The 17,603-nt window shown below is 31.4% G+C and overlaps 1 pseudogene; it reads left to right on the forward strand.

The window, feature by feature from the left end:
- Positions 1-14,498: 14,498 nt before the first annotated feature.
- On the forward strand, positions 14,499-16,936 carry LOC143597928 (protein SOMBRERO-like; annotated as a pseudogene).
- Positions 16,937-17,603: the final 667 nt, after the last annotated feature.

Below are 17,603 nucleotides of genomic sequence, written 5' to 3' on the forward strand. Positions count from 1 at the left end.
TATTTATCTCAGTTGTTAAACAATCTGCAGCTTAGCTCATCTGGTTGTTTGGTATGTGAGTTCTCCAGTGAGCCGGCCAGGGGCGCAGGTTCGAGCCCTGGCAGCCCACTTTTGTCTTTCAAGTTTTTTGTTTGATTTAAGGTTTTATTAATTAAACTATAATTAATAATAAACATAAATTAATATTATTTTTATGTAACCGACACCTTATATTGACGTTTAGTCGTCTTTGTATTTTTAACTATTATATATGTAGGATTAGGTTCATTTCAGAAGTGTTTCTTGTTGCAAGAAGTGCGAGAAATGAGTCTGACCAATCATAATTTTTTCTTTTATTTTGTCATTTATTTAATAACAAGGGTGCTATAGTAAAATATGCATCTTTTCATATTTGGAAAGACATAATGTATGGAGAAGTTACAATTAATTTTTCTTTTTGGTTTTTAAAATATAGCCAAATCAACTTATATTAAATTATATTTTTTTTATTATTTTATCAAATTCAATTTTGTTGATTTATCAATATTTTTTTTTTCTCGTAATTTGAATTTCATACATTTATCCATATAATAGTTCTTAAATTCAATAGCGTCGATAAATTACACAATACATAAATGAACATACACATGAACCAAATTACACACACACAATTCGAAATATCACCTACATACTACATATACGAGCCTATATAGTACATAAATGAACCTATACACGATAAAAATTATACATACACCATTGGAATACCACCTGCACAGTAATATATGAACCTATATAATTCATAAATGAACCTGCACACGATAAAATTTATACATACACCATTGGAAATACCACATACACAGTAATATATGAACCTACACATTTCATAAATGAACCTACACACGATAAAAAATACGCATACACAATTCAAATACTAGATACACAATACATATATGAACCAACAACTTTTTTTTATTTTTCATATTATACAACATATAATAAATACCAAATTATATTAATAGCCTACAATTGTAAAATTTTCACATACGCATTCGTGATTCCATCTTCACAATATGCATGTGTTATAATACATAAATTTGTGTAGGCAATTTGAGAAATATGATTGAAGATATTATAGTATTTTATTAAAATTATATTTGTTTAACATTACTTTGATTAATAACATCAATTAAAAAATAACAATTAAAAAAATTTAAAGGAACTTTCAATTAGATAGTAATAATAACAAATTAATGTTATTAATGACTTAAATTTCAATTTGGAAAGTCAAAAAAACAAATACTAAACTACCCTTTTTAATTAAAATATTAGTAGATTAATATCTTCATAATTACAAGTTTGCCATAACTTTTCTAATCTATTGATTAAACATAATCAATGGTCCAGATTGATTTCTCGCACTTCTCGCTGTAACTTGACTTCTCGCAAGATCCATCCCCTATGTATGTATATGTATATATATATATAATATGTATATATATACACACACGTTTTTGTTATTAAATAAATGGTATAATAAATGTAAAAAAACGTTAACTATAATTTTCCGTAAACCGTTTTTTGTTAAAGATTCGAAATACGTTTTCATTTAGAATATTACATACTACATTTATATAGTCATTTAATATATTTATATAAACGTTATTATATCATATTATAATCAATTACTTAAACATTTATCTATTTAAACGTTTATATACTTGTATTTTCTTTATTCATAAGTATATTCAATTTTATATTAATCATAAGATTTATGTTATTTATTTAACTATATATTTATCTAAATATTATGTTAAGGATATTTGATATTAAATTTATTAATTTAAATTATTTAATTATTTGTTCTATCAAGTATAAAATTGATGGTATTTTGAAATTAATGAAAGTAATGATTTGTTCTTCAACCAAATGATAACACTAATATTGGTTTTGCAATAATAATCACTATAGGAATCTATCGTTCGAATTCATAATATTTTAATCCCAATCATAACTCAAATCACATCGAAATCTTAATTTAGTAAATCATGTTAAATCGTCATAAGTAATCTCATTACCATTAATAACTAGGAACCCTTGTCAATGCATCCGAGAAGCTCAGACTCATTTAACTTATTTTCTATCACCGTTTCATCTTTACTTGTTCTACTTTATTAGGTGAGTATTACACTCCCCCTTTAACTCATTTTTACTGTTTTGTCGACATATGCGTTTCTAATTATTTTATTATTATTTAATACTCAATTGCAACTGTTAATCATGTGTGTATACCAATTTACGCCTAACGTGTTATATGCTTATATGCTTATTTGGTTAAACTTCGTATACCGTCGTAGTAGCCATCGCTCAGTTCATCTGGCATCGAGCTTATCAACAACTTATTTACTTGCTTATTTGGTTAAACTTCTTATACCGCCGTAGTAGCCATCGCCCAGTTCATCTGGCATCGAGCTTACCGGCAACATATTTACTTGCTCATTTGGTTAAATTGCTTATCTCACTTGATACAATTTGCACATTTTTCTATACTTATTATATATTCACTTATATGGTGTTTTACTCACTCAACCTAGTGTTGACAAAATTATTGCATTTTTAACGCATATGCATGTCACCGTATGATATGATTATCAAGATTTGCTTGAAGAAACTTAGGGTTGCATGTTAGAGAAGAATATACAAGCTTTAAATTTGGATTATATTTTATTTGTTTTATTCATGAAATTTTGTACTTTGTTTATTTGAACCTTGTTGGATTATTTGAAATTGATTAATAGATATTATCATTTAAATATTACATGATAGTACCTTGAAAGCTGTGAGCAATCAGCTCACGCCCCGACATTTTCGCCTTAGGTTGGGGTGTGACCACTAACGTAACTAAATCCATATAGAGAATTAAATTAGTGTTTGATGATAAAAGAGTTTCGCAAATAAATAAGATATTATAACCTCTTTAAGGGCTATCAGAGTTTGGTGAGATTCATGACTCGCTCATGTTTTTTTACTATAAAATTATTTCTTAATTATAAATAATATTTTTTTTTTAAAAATGGGATATTAATTTTTAGTACATTGAAACCGTATTTATAGGATTTGCAAATCATATCTTTGGTGAGATTGGTTTTTAGTGTAACACTTGGCAAAAAATTTTTGCTAATGAATTATGATTAGCAATTAAATATCAATTTATGAATAAAATCTTTTCTCATTAAGATTCAAAATCTTGCAAAGTAAAAAAAGTCCAAATTTCGCCACATAACAAGCATTTTGTGAAATAACCTCGAGCAGCGGGCCATAAACTAAATAAATTATTAATATGACTAAATGGCCCCAAAATTTTAAAATATATGTTAAAACATTAAAGATAATGTATAAACATAATTTTAGAAGGCTCGAATCGCAAAAACTGAAAAAAAATAAGTAAACGAAAGCCAATACAGGAAACTGAAAGGACCCGGCACAAACTATTTTCAGAAATAGTTTTTATAGTCTATATTGTCAGAAAATTGATTTCGTTCAAAGCCTGACAAAAATTACTAAAAACGGGATCCGATTGATTATCTAAAACTCGCAATACGTTAAACCGATTAGCCAAACTAGATATTATTTAACCCAACCCTTTCACCTCTCCCCCCCACCCATTTGGCCGGCCACCCCTTGCCACCTTATCCTCTCCATCTCTCTTCTCCCCAATAGCCTTCCACCATTCCACCTATCCAATGATTGCCATCCTTCTAGAAGCAATGTGTTGTAAGTAATCTAATTAACCCACATTACCTCTAACAAATTACTCATCAATTCTACTTCTCCCTTTTCCTCTCTATATTACGGCACACACACACACATCGCCATCATCCCCAAATTCAAAATTCAAAATTCAAATCAACACACACACACATTCAAGCTTAGAACAAGAACAAGATGGTGATTAGCAACTAGGAAAGATGATTAAGAGGAAGGAACACCACACACATTCATCACATTCTTATCTTCATCCTAGGATCTTCAAAAACTCAAGTAAGTTATAATTATGAGTTGATTTCTATGATTGAATGGTTATATTATGTGTTATTGGTTGAGATTGATCTTGGAGATTGGAAATTATGGATACGTGTGTGTGTGTGTATGAGCCGCGTGTATGTGTGTATGTGTAAGGGGAAGTATTGAACCCACCCATACATGCATACATTCATCATGAAGATCATATTTGGATTGTTGAGACTGATTAGAAGTGTTGTTAAAATATTGGATATTTAGGTGAAATCATGGATGAATTTGATGTTTGAGTTCGATGTTAGGATGAATTTTGGTTAGTTAATGATCAATAGGATTAATGATATGAATATAAAACATTGAATTGCTTGTATTGAAATTGAATGTAGCAAGAACATGTTCATATTTTGCAATTTAGGGATTTTTGGATTACTTGGATAATTAATGATTTTGATGAATTGATGAAGTTAGAAAGTGATATGGATCGATGTTAATTGATATTGAGAATAAGATGTATGCTAGAGGATTCATAAACTATTAAATTAAATAACAATACTTGAAGATTATTGTTGAAATTGTTAGATTGCTAAATAAGGAAACTTTGTTAGATGCATAGTTGATTTTTTTTATTATGGCATTAATACTTAGCATATATGACTTTGATAAATAATAAGGTAATTACTTGGATTAGGATAAAATACACCATCAAAGTATACATTGGATTATTGTATGGATCATTTGTCACCTATTTGCTAGAAACAGAAGCTTTGTAACTTGAATAATGGAAGCATCAAAATCTAAATAGAACAATAAGTTGCATGAAACTTTGTCAAACTAGTTGAATGAGATAAGCAAGATTCATACTTGACCATCATTGAAAGATTGAATCATTAAAGATTAAAAGTTACTATTTTAGGAAACTTTGTTGATTGAACACTTAGAAAATTCATAAGTTGATTAGTTAATAATGAGATACTTGAACTTGTGCATAGATAATTAGATGATTTGATGATTTTATGATGATAGGAATAATCATATGATTGTTGAATTGATTAAAAAAGAACACAAATGATTAAGCATGCATGTTAGAACATTCTAAATAGGAATAAATAATATAGTTGAAAATTGTAAATTTGGCTTGTTGTGAGGACCATGATGATGATTCAAATATGGATTCTTAAGTGTTATAATGATGTTTGTTCATATATGTATTGCTAAGTTTGATTATTGCCATTATTAGTAAACTTAAAGTTATGAATTAGGAGCTTAAATTGTTTTAAATGTGCAACATGAAATTTTGTGATCAAATATGAAAATAATGGTAAATTATATGTTATAATGTGTATACTTAGTTTATAAGATAATTGGTATTAACTTATTTGGTTTATATTACATGTCCCTAAAGTTATCAAACTGAACTACTTTATTAACAAAACTAATCAAACCGAACGGCTTTTTAACAAAAAAAAATCGAACTGAACGACTTTTTCAACAAAAACTAATCGGACCGAACTACTTTTTAACAAAACTAATCGAATCGAACTACTTAGTTACAAAAACTTATCGAATCAAACAACCTTTTTATAATTATACTAACTGAATCGAACTATTTCTTTAACTAAAATAATCGAACCAAACTACTTTTTTTTAACAAAACTAATTAGTACGATTAGTTTGGTTAAAAAAATTCGGTTCAATTAGTTTAATTAAAATAAGTAGTTCGATTCGATTAACTTTTGTTAAAAAAGTAGTTTGGTTTGATTAGTATTTGTTGAAAAAGTCGCTCGATTCGATTAGTTTTGTTAAAAACATTCGTTCGATTAAATTATTTAACACAATAGTTTGGTTCGATTAGTATAGTTATAAAAAAGTAGTTCGGTTATATTAGTTTTTGTTAAAAATTAGTTCGGTTCGATTAGTTGTTTTTTAAAAAGTAGTTCGGTTCGATTTGTTTTTTGTTAAAAATGTAGTTCGGTTCGATTAGTTTTGCTAAAAAGTAGTTCGGTTCGATTAGTTTTGTTAAAAAGTAGTTCGGTTCGATTACTTTTTGTTCAAAAGTTTTAAAAAAAATAGTATAAAGGGAAATTTTTATTGAGGGACTATCACTGAGCACAACCACAAACCATATGGACTCATATGAATCTTATGAAATGGCATATTTGTAATTTTTACCTTTTCATGGATGGAAGCTTAACGATAGGGACTCGTACAGGGCACTTTCGAAACTACATGGACTCAATCAGTTCAATATTTTTCTAGGGACTCAATGTGACTCCGTCCTAAAACCACATGTCCGTCCTAAAACCACATGGACGCAAATCGTAATTTTCTCTAATAACAGAGTCAACCTAAAAACTTGAAAAGATACGTTACGTGGGGCATCCCCCGTGATCTCCTTTAATTTTGCACTTGACTAAACATGGTAAAGTTAAAATACAAAGTGAAATAAAAATGAGAAGTGTGAGAAGATTAATTTGTGACCACACAAAAAACCCTTTTATAAATAAATTCAAAAAAATAATAAAAAAATCATAACTCAAAATATAAATAAAAAATTGAAAAATGAAAATGTTTCCGCCATATTTCCTTATAAAAAAATATTAAAAAAATACAAAAAAAAATAAAAAAATTGACGAAAAGACACAATGCCTAGATCAAAGACACAATTATGAACATGAACAAAGACACAATTATAACTAAAAAAGACATAATATATCGCAAAATATAACACAATGCCAAACAAAATATAACGCAATGTTGAATAATATAACACAATATAAAGTAAAAAAAAAAACACAATATCAAGTAAAAAAGACGCAATCAATGACGAAACAAACACAAAACACAATGATTAAAAAAAGACACGACGAGTTTTTTTACTTTTTTTTTAATATCGAGAAAGACGGTGGAAACATTTTGTGTTTTTACTTTTTTCGTTTTTTCATTAAATTTTGAGTTATGAATTATATATATATATATATTTTTTACAACTTTTTAAGGGATTTTTTTCATGTGACTAGAAATCCTTCTCTTTTTTGTTTCCCAATAACTTGACCCTGACTAAACAAACAAACTAACATAATAATTTGAAAACAAAGAAGATGTTGAACTGATCCATGCATGCATTGCATAGGCTTATTTTTGTTCCTTGGATCCAACTTCTTCCTCCTAGGCCCTAGGCTGACTTCATGGACTTCGGGTTGAACAAATAACAATTACGTGTAAGCCTAATTTTGAGAAATGTTACGGAAAAACGGTCCGGATTGGGTTGAACACTCTTGCCTTCAAATTGGTTCCCCATGCTTATTTGGTTTGGCCAAATCGGTTTTGACCAAAATTTGACCAACCCGGATTAATTTACTGCCCGAACTAGTCTGGGTGAATGAAATGATTTGAACATGTCTACCATCACCCATGCTGTATGAATACACGCCAAAATAAAGTGGGTAACAAAACCAAAAGGTAAATAAAGAGTTATATTGGGAAGTTAAAAGTGAATAGTAGAGGTGAAAAAAACCCCGAACCCGGAACCGAACCCCAAAAGATTACCCGAAACTTGTTTTTTGATATCCAGGATTTTAGTACCCGAACCCGTACCCGACCCTACCCGTAGGGTATAGATTAGGTATGCATTTCAGTACCAAAACCTGTACCGGAACCGGACCCGATTTATACCCGTAATACCCGAAAACCGGACCTGTTCCATACCCAGAACCGGGTTTCTCCAATACCCGAAACCGGGTTTTTCAAATACCCGATCTATACTCGAAATTACCTGAAAAATACCCGAAAATCCCCCTAAAAAGTGTAAACCCTTAAAAAAATACAATCTATACCCGGAAAAAAGCCTGAAACCCCCGAAAATATGGTATTTTCAATACCTAGAAATATGGTATTCATATACTCGGTTTTAGAATACCAGGTTTTATACCCGACCCGAACCCGATGCATAGGGTATGGTTTTTAGAGACAATACCCGGGCTCGAACCCGACCCGGGTATTACCAATACTTGATTTTCCAATACCCGTTCATATCCGAACCCGATTCCATACCCGAAACCGGGTATTTGAAAAACCCGATTTGTGCACTTGTAGTGAAAACTACTAGAAGCCCCTGAAGTTCTTCGTATGGGTTGGGCCTAGTGGGCTTTCACTAATTCGCTTAGGAAAAAAAGATGTTACTAGTACTACGGTTGAACTTATAGATCTAACGATTGACTTTTTCTCAATACCGTTGAAATAGAAAAGTAACTTATACAAGAGTAACGAAGAACGCTAAAAAGGTGAGGAAACCCGTCTTTCTAAAAAAAGAAAATTTTCTATTTGTTTTACCAAGGTAATCAAACTTTTCCTGTCTCTTTAAAGTCACCAACCTTTATTTGTTGTTTTGTTTTTACGCATCTATCATGTTAGCAATTGTTAGATTATTTTTAAAAACACACTTATAGGATATATGAAACGGGATCAAATACATTTTATTCTTAACATGAAAACGGTGAGAATCAATTTGTTATGATTAAGTTTATTTTTATGGGTGTTTGCTACTATTTTTTGTTCGTATTTGCTAATTTTCAATTATGAGACGTTATAAGTATTTGCTTATTTATATTTTGTTGTTATTATTAGATGTTTTCTTTTGTTGTTATAAGTATTTGCTGGTATATGCTGTTATTATTTTGTTCTTGATTTTGATTCTTTTGTTGTAGTTTTTAGATTCTTTTCTTTGTTATTATAAGTCATTGTTTATGTAGATTGATATTGTAGTTGGTATTGTTTCTTACATTCGCATTTTTAAATAAATTGACATTACTTCCTACGTACTCATGTTAAGATCAAAATGTACATGAACCTTCTCTTAAGATATATTACATTGACAAGCATAATATAGTAAAACTAGGAAGGTGAAACACCAAGAGACACAAAGTTACAATAACGAAAGGAATCAAACAAAAGAAATACTAAGAGAAAAATATGCATAAACAACCCTGAAAATGGTTGTTCATCACAAAGATAACAAGAACTACATTGGAAAGATGTGAATAATGCGGTTGGAGTTCTAATTTACAAATCAGAACCTATAATTTGAAACTCAAGTCCAAAACACATGAGTCGAATTTGATGATGGTACTTGGTGATGGTGGTGGCTGGATTTTATCGTGGTGGTGGTGTTTTATTTATTATTAAAATTATAAAAACAAATCCAGCGTAATACGCAGGTTATAAAATGTAAATATGTATTGAACTCGTTGCTCATCTGTAAAACGAACTCAACACAACACATATAAAAACTCGTTAATAAATAAACACAAACAAATAATTTGAGACCTTAGCTAAAACAACTAAATACAAATTAATTCATAACATAATAAATGCACAAACAATGAATCCAAACAATATAAAACACTAAATAAAAAACCATGATCTAAGCGCACAATCAAAAACAATCTAAATATCAAACATGCATAAATGTGTACTCAAACACACACTTCTTTTTCTTTCTAAAACTCTAAATCCAAACTCATTTTATAATCAATATAGTTGAATTAGTAGTAAATAGGTTTGAGATTAAAATTGACGCTTTACATACTACAAATTTGCTCATAACTTTTTTTTCTTAAAAATCCTTCTTAAATAAAAAACGATTATTCTTTAGCACACTTTAGACAAATCTCAAATCATACGTTTGGACGCAATCGAGACTTGCGCATCTACTTACCGCACCAAGTCAGCCAAAAAGGTATGGACTTGCCACATACAAAAGCATAATGTATCCTTATTACCACTTTTGGCCAAGGATAAATACACTACCAATCAGTCCGTTACATGAACTATGATAGAGAAGTGAAAGTTATACTCCTAGCTCCATTTTGGGGGGACAAAATAATAACATTTATATACGCACATGAAATGATGAATCCAAATATATAAAATGAGTATCAATCTCCCCTTTCTTATGAGAGTATATTCAATACAATTTCAACCATCTCACATTCAATACATATACACTTCTATTTTTACAAACTCTACTTTTCAAATATTGTTGGAGGCTGATGAAGGAGATAGCACCCACTCTATGGCAAGGCTAACAAGTGTTTTTTTGTCTGCACCTAGCCAATTGATAAACCAGTTTGAGTATCCATCAATGATAACTACTGAAGATCCGTGTCCAGTTTGTCCTTTGTGACAAATGTTATGTTCAAACAAAAAATACTGAGTAATACGTAATGTTTATTCTTGATGACGGGGGTAGCCCAAAGTCTGATAAAATGGCTTTCACACATTAACGCTAAAATGGTTAAAAGGTTCGTTTTCCCGCTCAATTAAGGAAAACAAATACGTGAACAGTAAAAGCGCGTAACAGTAACACGTCAAATCACTGTTCACATCATCCCTTAGCCGTAAAAGAGGGGATATGCTCAGAAAAGTATTATTATTATTATATATCATTAACCGTATGGCAAAAACCTCCCGCGCATAAATGGGTCAACCCTCTACCAATCTGGAGGTTCATTAGTTTATCAATCGGACAAAAGGCTTGCATTCCTTTCTCTATAAAATGACATAACTCAGCCATAACAAGAACACACCAGATTTGAGGGTTAATATATACTCTCTGATCTTCTCTTCTTTCTGGAGAAACTTTACATGCTTCTTTCTTACTCCAAAAATTACATAGTTTCACTAAGAACTCGCATCCAAAACCAGTTCCAAACATCTCGATCTTGGATCCTTAGTGAAGAATAACAATAACAACTAAACTAGTGAACCTCTCTCTACGTTTTGCAAACATAGAGGGACACGACGACCTGCGTTAGGTTAACCAGAACCCTTGAAGCCTGTTAGCCTAACCAATCTATTCATTATCATTGGTCTTGTAATTGTTGTAGCAACAATTCTCAACCGACATTATAATATTTTGAGTGCATTGCCTGTGGATAAGAAAAAAAAACTATATATACAAAAAAGAAGTATCCGGTTAAACTTGTTTAAGTAGGAGTAATAATATAAGATGAATGACATCATATATGTATGATGATTTCACACAAGCCACTTTATAGTTAAAACGGACATTTATTTATTAATAGGATGATATATACTTCTGATGTTACATTTTAAGTCTCTTATATATATGAGAGTTTAAATAGGCATTGTCTCCTGTTTCACGAACATCATCCAAAGTCGATACGGTCCACCCATCGCCGATCAGCCAGACAGCCACAAGCCTACATAACAACTCTTATGACTCATCTTTTGCAGCTGGTTTCTGGTTATTATATTATTTATTTATTTTAGCATTATTATATGTTAGCTACTCATCAAACACGGAGTTCTATATATTAATTACTCATTTTGATTTGATATTGCAGTACGTTCTGTTCATAATTGCCATGATATAACGATTTGAGAAACACGAGAGACCCTTAAAATGAAATGAAATGAAATGAAATGAAATGTGGTAACGAATATTATATATAAACAGCAGACTGAAGACATGGTAAAATAAAGGGATTAGAAAAGATCCAAAATAATTTGTAGTTATTCAAGAAATCATAACTTCTTTTTACAAATTAAGAGTAATATGATCTATTATAAACACACCGTTTATTCATTAAAAATATACTCCGTTTTTTGGGTAACTTTAATTCGAATATCACTTGAAGAATTTTGTATCATTTTTTCTAACGTCAAGTTATTACCCTATTTTGTTCACTATACGTTTTGAACCCTTGTCATTTAGAAGCGACCCCACCTTAATAAACACATTGATATCATTGGACTACAAGCTCATTGATTTTTTAGCTAGTTTACTTTATTATGGAACTACGGTTAGAACGAAGATAAATCAAATAATGTATAGATACTGAGTACAATTAATATATCCAAAAATTTATAGAAAGCGGAGTTGTTTGTTACGTAGTCTACGTATACCCAAAACACATAACGCACGCTGAACGTACAAAGGAACACGTAATACACACACAACACATCGGTATACTTGAAAATAACATAGTATAGCGTCTTGAGGCTCTTATATAAGTGTAGTGTATACTTAGTATCACCATGCACATATCATCAACTATAAGTATTTAAATTATTTGTCGTAGTAGAAGGTTTGTGGACAATCTATCTAAAAAATGTTTGTTGGTGATTTATTGGAAAACGCCTAAATGAGACGTTTTTTTTAATCGCAATCATTCTAACTTTCAAATAAGGGTAATAAAATGATCCTACTACAGTAGAGAGACAGGTAAACGACTAAACGGGCAACAAGTTGCGTTGTCACCTCCTTTTGAATGGTAAATCCAATCGTACTGAAAACAAAGTTATCGTTCTTCAGATGAGTTACTGTGTACGACCCACTAAGACGTTGGAGGAATTATAAGTAATCGTCATTGTATATCTCGTCGATCGGTAATACCAGTCGTTGGTAATCTGTCAAAAATCAATCGTCCACCCCCAGATTTCCGACAAAATATCTTGGACGAAATATATATCACCAACGGATTACAGTTGATAATCACCTTCACTGACGGATCTAACTGTCAGTGAAAGTCATTCATTTTGTATATATGGTACAAGCCATGTTTTAAAAATCAGGCCATGTATACCGGTTAGTTAATAAAATAAATTTAACTAACCGATTTTGATTAGATCAGCAAAGCGGTGAAACCCACGGATTCTTATCGATCTTCTTAATTTGTCATCCGTACAGAAGCTGCCGGTTCGACTGTGGTGTAAGTGTAACTCTCAAGTCTCAAGATACTGGTATTAACTATCCATGTGACTAATATGATTTAGATGATTTTTAAATAGTTTATTATTTATAACGCCGTGCCTTGACAAATAGTTAACTTTAGGTGTATGTTAAATTGAAGATAGAACAATAAAAGCTCATTATTATTTTATTATACCTTAAGACTAGCAACGTAGATCCGACGGACTTTCAGGATTTTGCTCACATCCTTCATTCCTTTTCTTCTTTAAACATGGGACAGTATATTAAGGGAGAGTAAGACAGATTATAAATCTTTTTCTACTCATCTTATTTTACTTTCATTTGACCAACTTTATTATTAAGAGAAGTTTGATGTATAACCAAAATCAATAACACAGTCTGATGAATAAAACAATATTAAATTTATGAAACTATCATAGTTTTGTAACTTGTTTTTTTTTTTAAATAGTGCCACAATCATCATGCCGGTTTAAACTTTCGATAATCTATCGATGGTTGTAGTATTCACTAAAGATTAATAACGGATGAATAGACCCGTATAGATTTTCTAATGTAAGTTAATTAGTTTGAAATGAAACAATCAAGGTTACTTTTAGGTTTTTAGACATGTTCTTTTTTTTTAATTGATCCAATGATCCAAATTATAAAGATTGTTAACATCTTATCAAAATATGTCTGAAGATTTTAAGAGTTAATGATGCATAAAATAGCTTACACATATGATTATTGTTGTAAAAGTTGTTAGGCGCTGCTAGATCAATTATCTAGGGAATTGTGAATATATACCCGGCAAAGCAGGGAGTACCCGGGGATTATTCGCCTTGTAATCGGCCTAGGCGGGGACTGGGGAGTACTTAGGGTTACTCGTTGAGTACTCAGCCATCTAAACCGATTTCTACAACACTGCATATGACTAACTTTACTAATTAAAAAAGAATTAAAAAATATATATTTTACTTGTATCTAAGTGTAAAAAATTTGACAGAAGATTGTATGTGTTTAAACCATGTACAAAACCGTGCAATGATATATTTCATACATGTAATGTGTTTAAACTATGCCAGTTAATTAATAAATTATAAATCATTTTAAATTATAAGAATAACTTTACAGTCATCTTATAGTAATTTAATGCTTCCGAGTTAAACATCTATCATTCTCTGTGTGACTCTCTCTCTCTCTCTCTCTCTCTCTCTCAAAATTAATATATATGTCACTAACTGAAGCCTGGAGGATGATGATGGGCTAAAAGAAAAGTTGACAGTAAGAAAGTAAGTTGGCCAAGTTTATAAAAGAAAAAACAAACAGGAGGGAAGCAGGATCAAAGGAAGAAAAGTTAAGCATAAAAAATGAATCAAGGTAAATTAAGTGGTATTCTATAACTTTTTTTACGCATGTGTAAATGTATATATATCAATCAGATTCTTAATAGAGAATGAATGTTCAAAACATGTAATCACCATACGTTATAACATATAGAAGAAAAAAAAATATGTTCAATGGCCAGTTTGAGCTCATTTGTGTCAATGACAATATCCATATGGATTTTGTTGGAAAAAGAAGTCCACAAAACAAATCCTATATATATGTTACCAAAATCATGAATTATATTGTATTAACATGTGGTTTGGGAATGAGATTAGTACTTCAAGTGTTTTTTGAAACTTGTTTTTAGTGTGGTGAAAAAACTTTTAATTTTGTGAAAACACTATGAGTTTGCTTCATTCCTAAACTAACTCGATTCTTCAAAAGTATTAAATACCACACTAGACCGACCGGCCGACCATGATCCACAAGAATTATGCAACGAACGTTTACAAGAACATGAACTTTTTGTTTCTTGTTTCTGATAATTCACTAACACGCAACTAATTTCAGTATATTAATTATAACATTCTCAAGGTAGCTAAATTAGAGCATGATGAGTGCAGGCGACGGTCAACTGTCTGTTCCACCAGGATTCCGGTTCCACCCTACTGACGAGGAGTTACTCTACTATTACTTGCGGAAGAAGGTTTCTTACGAGGCTATTGACCTTGACGTTATAAGAGAAATAGACCTCAACAGACTTGAGCCATGGGACTTAAAAGGTATTACCAGGATTTTAAGATAAAGTTTAGGAAGATAAATCATTTGTATTCTCATAATTGACATAAAATATAGTAGAGTCTGTTTAACCTTTCGGTGATCTAAAGCGAATTTTAAGAATCAGGACTTTTTATGTAAATTTTCTTCTCTTTAGTAACATGCATTTTTTTAATACTATGTTTAAATTGCATATAACCGCATATGTTAGAGTTGTTATGAGCTCTTAAAAAAAGAATACTTTGTTCTTCTTGTCAACTCTTATAACTTAAAGAAAGTAAACACTAAAAATTTGAGGGCTCACAAAAATATAAAGACCCAAAGCTTCACCTTATCTTTTAGTAACAAGTCACCCTTGAAATATAATTCGTGTCGATTTATGCATGTTAGTTTTGCCAATATGTGATACTGCATTATTACTTGATTAGCGTACAATTAATCTAAGTAGTTGGCCTCCTTGAAATATAATTCGTGCCGACTTATGCATCACTTGATGAATTTTCATGTAGATAAATGTAGAATCGGGTCAGGTTCAGAAAACGAATGGTACTTCTTTAGCCACAAGGATAAAAAGTATCCAACTGGAACACGAACAAACCGGGCCACAACTGCTGGATTTTGGAAAGCAACCGGGAGAGACAAGACCATCCACCTTCATGGCAATTCCAAGAGAATCGGATTGCGGAAGACCCTAGTGTTTTACACAGGACGAGCCCCTCACGGCCAGAAGACCGATTGGATCATGCACGAGTATCGCTTAGACGATGAGTATTCCAATGCCGGGACACCATCAGAGGTAGAGGTCCAGGTACAATATACAACATAAATATCATATCATAAGCAATAATGTTAGTTTACACTAAAAGAAAAGTCATTTCCATAAACAAAAGGATCCGTTAATGACCAACGAATCATCATTGGATTGGTCAAAATCCAAATGAAATATAATTAAAGTTTTTAGAATCCGCCAGTTGGTGATTACCAAGGGATCTAAATAATAATGTATCTTTATTCTTAGAAAATTGTAAATTCTTTTTAACTTTTTTTTGTTATATTAAAACAAAAGATATAGACAGATTTCCGATGACAATCCATCAGTGAATGTATAGGTTGAGATTAACTAGTGACAGAAGTACATAGTCGTTTGTCAGTGAGGATGTCGTCTTCTTGATCCATCGGTGACCCGATTGGCGGTGATCTATCTGTGATAACCATCGTTGTTCTGACAACTAAAGATGGTCACTGGTCAGTGTATGCTAGTAACGTTTTTCAATGTAATTCGTTAGTGACATACGGGTGAACTATTCTGGTCTTTTTTCAATGTAATTCGTTAGTGTCATACGGGTGAACTATTCCGGACCGTTGCTATGGTTTTAAGTTTTAACAAGTGAACTATTAATATTGGAAACAGGAAGATGATGGTTGGGTTGTATGTCGAGTTTTCAAGAAAAAGAACCATAATCGAAGCCCGTTTCAAGCTGAAGATCACCAAGATCATACTCTTTATGCCGAAGAAGATCATCATCATCATCACTTCGTTGATCAAGACATGAACAAGCATGGTAGTAGTATGCACACTCTACATAGGTACAACTGCAACATTACTACTAGTAATCCACCATTATTCGATGGTTCCATGCATCTTCCTCAGCTCTTAACTTCCCCTCTCGAACACATCCCATATTTTCCAGCACAACATCTAGCCGACACATGGTCGACAACAACAACATCAACAACGAGATTGGTACTAGGATGGTAAATGATATGGATTGTTCTAAGAACTTGTTGAACTTAATGTCAATGAGCCATGGTGGTCGTGACAAACCGATTTTCACGACTAGTAATGTGACTGCCGATTGGTCTTTCTTGGACAAACTTCTAGCTTCAAGCCAACATCATCCAGGGTTTAGCTTTGATCATCACAATCAACAAGGAACATGTAATGATCCTTCATCATCTTCCCAACAAGATCATCCTCCTGATGTGAACCATCCATCTATTATATTTCCTATTCATAATTACCCTGGTTATGAAACCGATCTTTTGAAGTTCTCCAAGTAGATTGAGGAGGCTATAGCTACCATGGTTTCTTACAAAATATGAAATCAATGTAGTGTAATTTGTAATTCATATCAACAATCTTGTTAATTACTTGAGCTTTTCTGCCTAGCTAGGTATGAATCTACTTAAATTTTCAATCATATATGGTGATACATATTCATTTAGTAATTTTGGAATTTGATTTATGTTATAAAATAATACAAAATAAAACATTAGTATAATTTTAATAATTATTTAAACACACTCAAAATGACCTTTTAATTAATTTATTATATTTTAAGTAATAAATATTTGTAGAGTAAATAATAAGTGATGAGTTTGGTTGAAGCTATAATGAAATGGATGTACTAATGGTATGGTATAGATTAAACACTTACCCCAATTAGAACAAACCCGAGGATTTACATTTTATTGTTGGCATTTTATATGTATATGGTTACAATTCTCTCCCCTGCCAATGCACCTATGATATAGCATCGGGTGGACTATTAGATATTATATCATGTTACTAGAATAGAGTATGGCGTGGATCAACCAGAACATGCATACACGAAAGAGACAAGGGATCCTAGAATTCCGCGTGTTCTATGGGTTTGGGAAAGTGTGGATTTTCAAAAACGGTATGATAGTTGGGAATCCCTTAGGATAATCATCCACTACTGAAACGTATCTTAATGTCTGAAAGTTAGATATGGTGGCCTTTACGTACTTAAGGATTTTGCTCCAA

Source organism: Bidens hawaiensis, unplaced genomic scaffold (genome assembly GCF_021521415.1).
Source record: "Bidens hawaiensis isolate Kalapana, Puna unplaced genomic scaffold, B.hawaiensis_p1.1 tig00049258_1, whole genome shotgun sequence".
NCBI lineage: Eukaryota > Viridiplantae > Streptophyta > Magnoliopsida > Asterales > Asteraceae > Bidens > Bidens hawaiensis.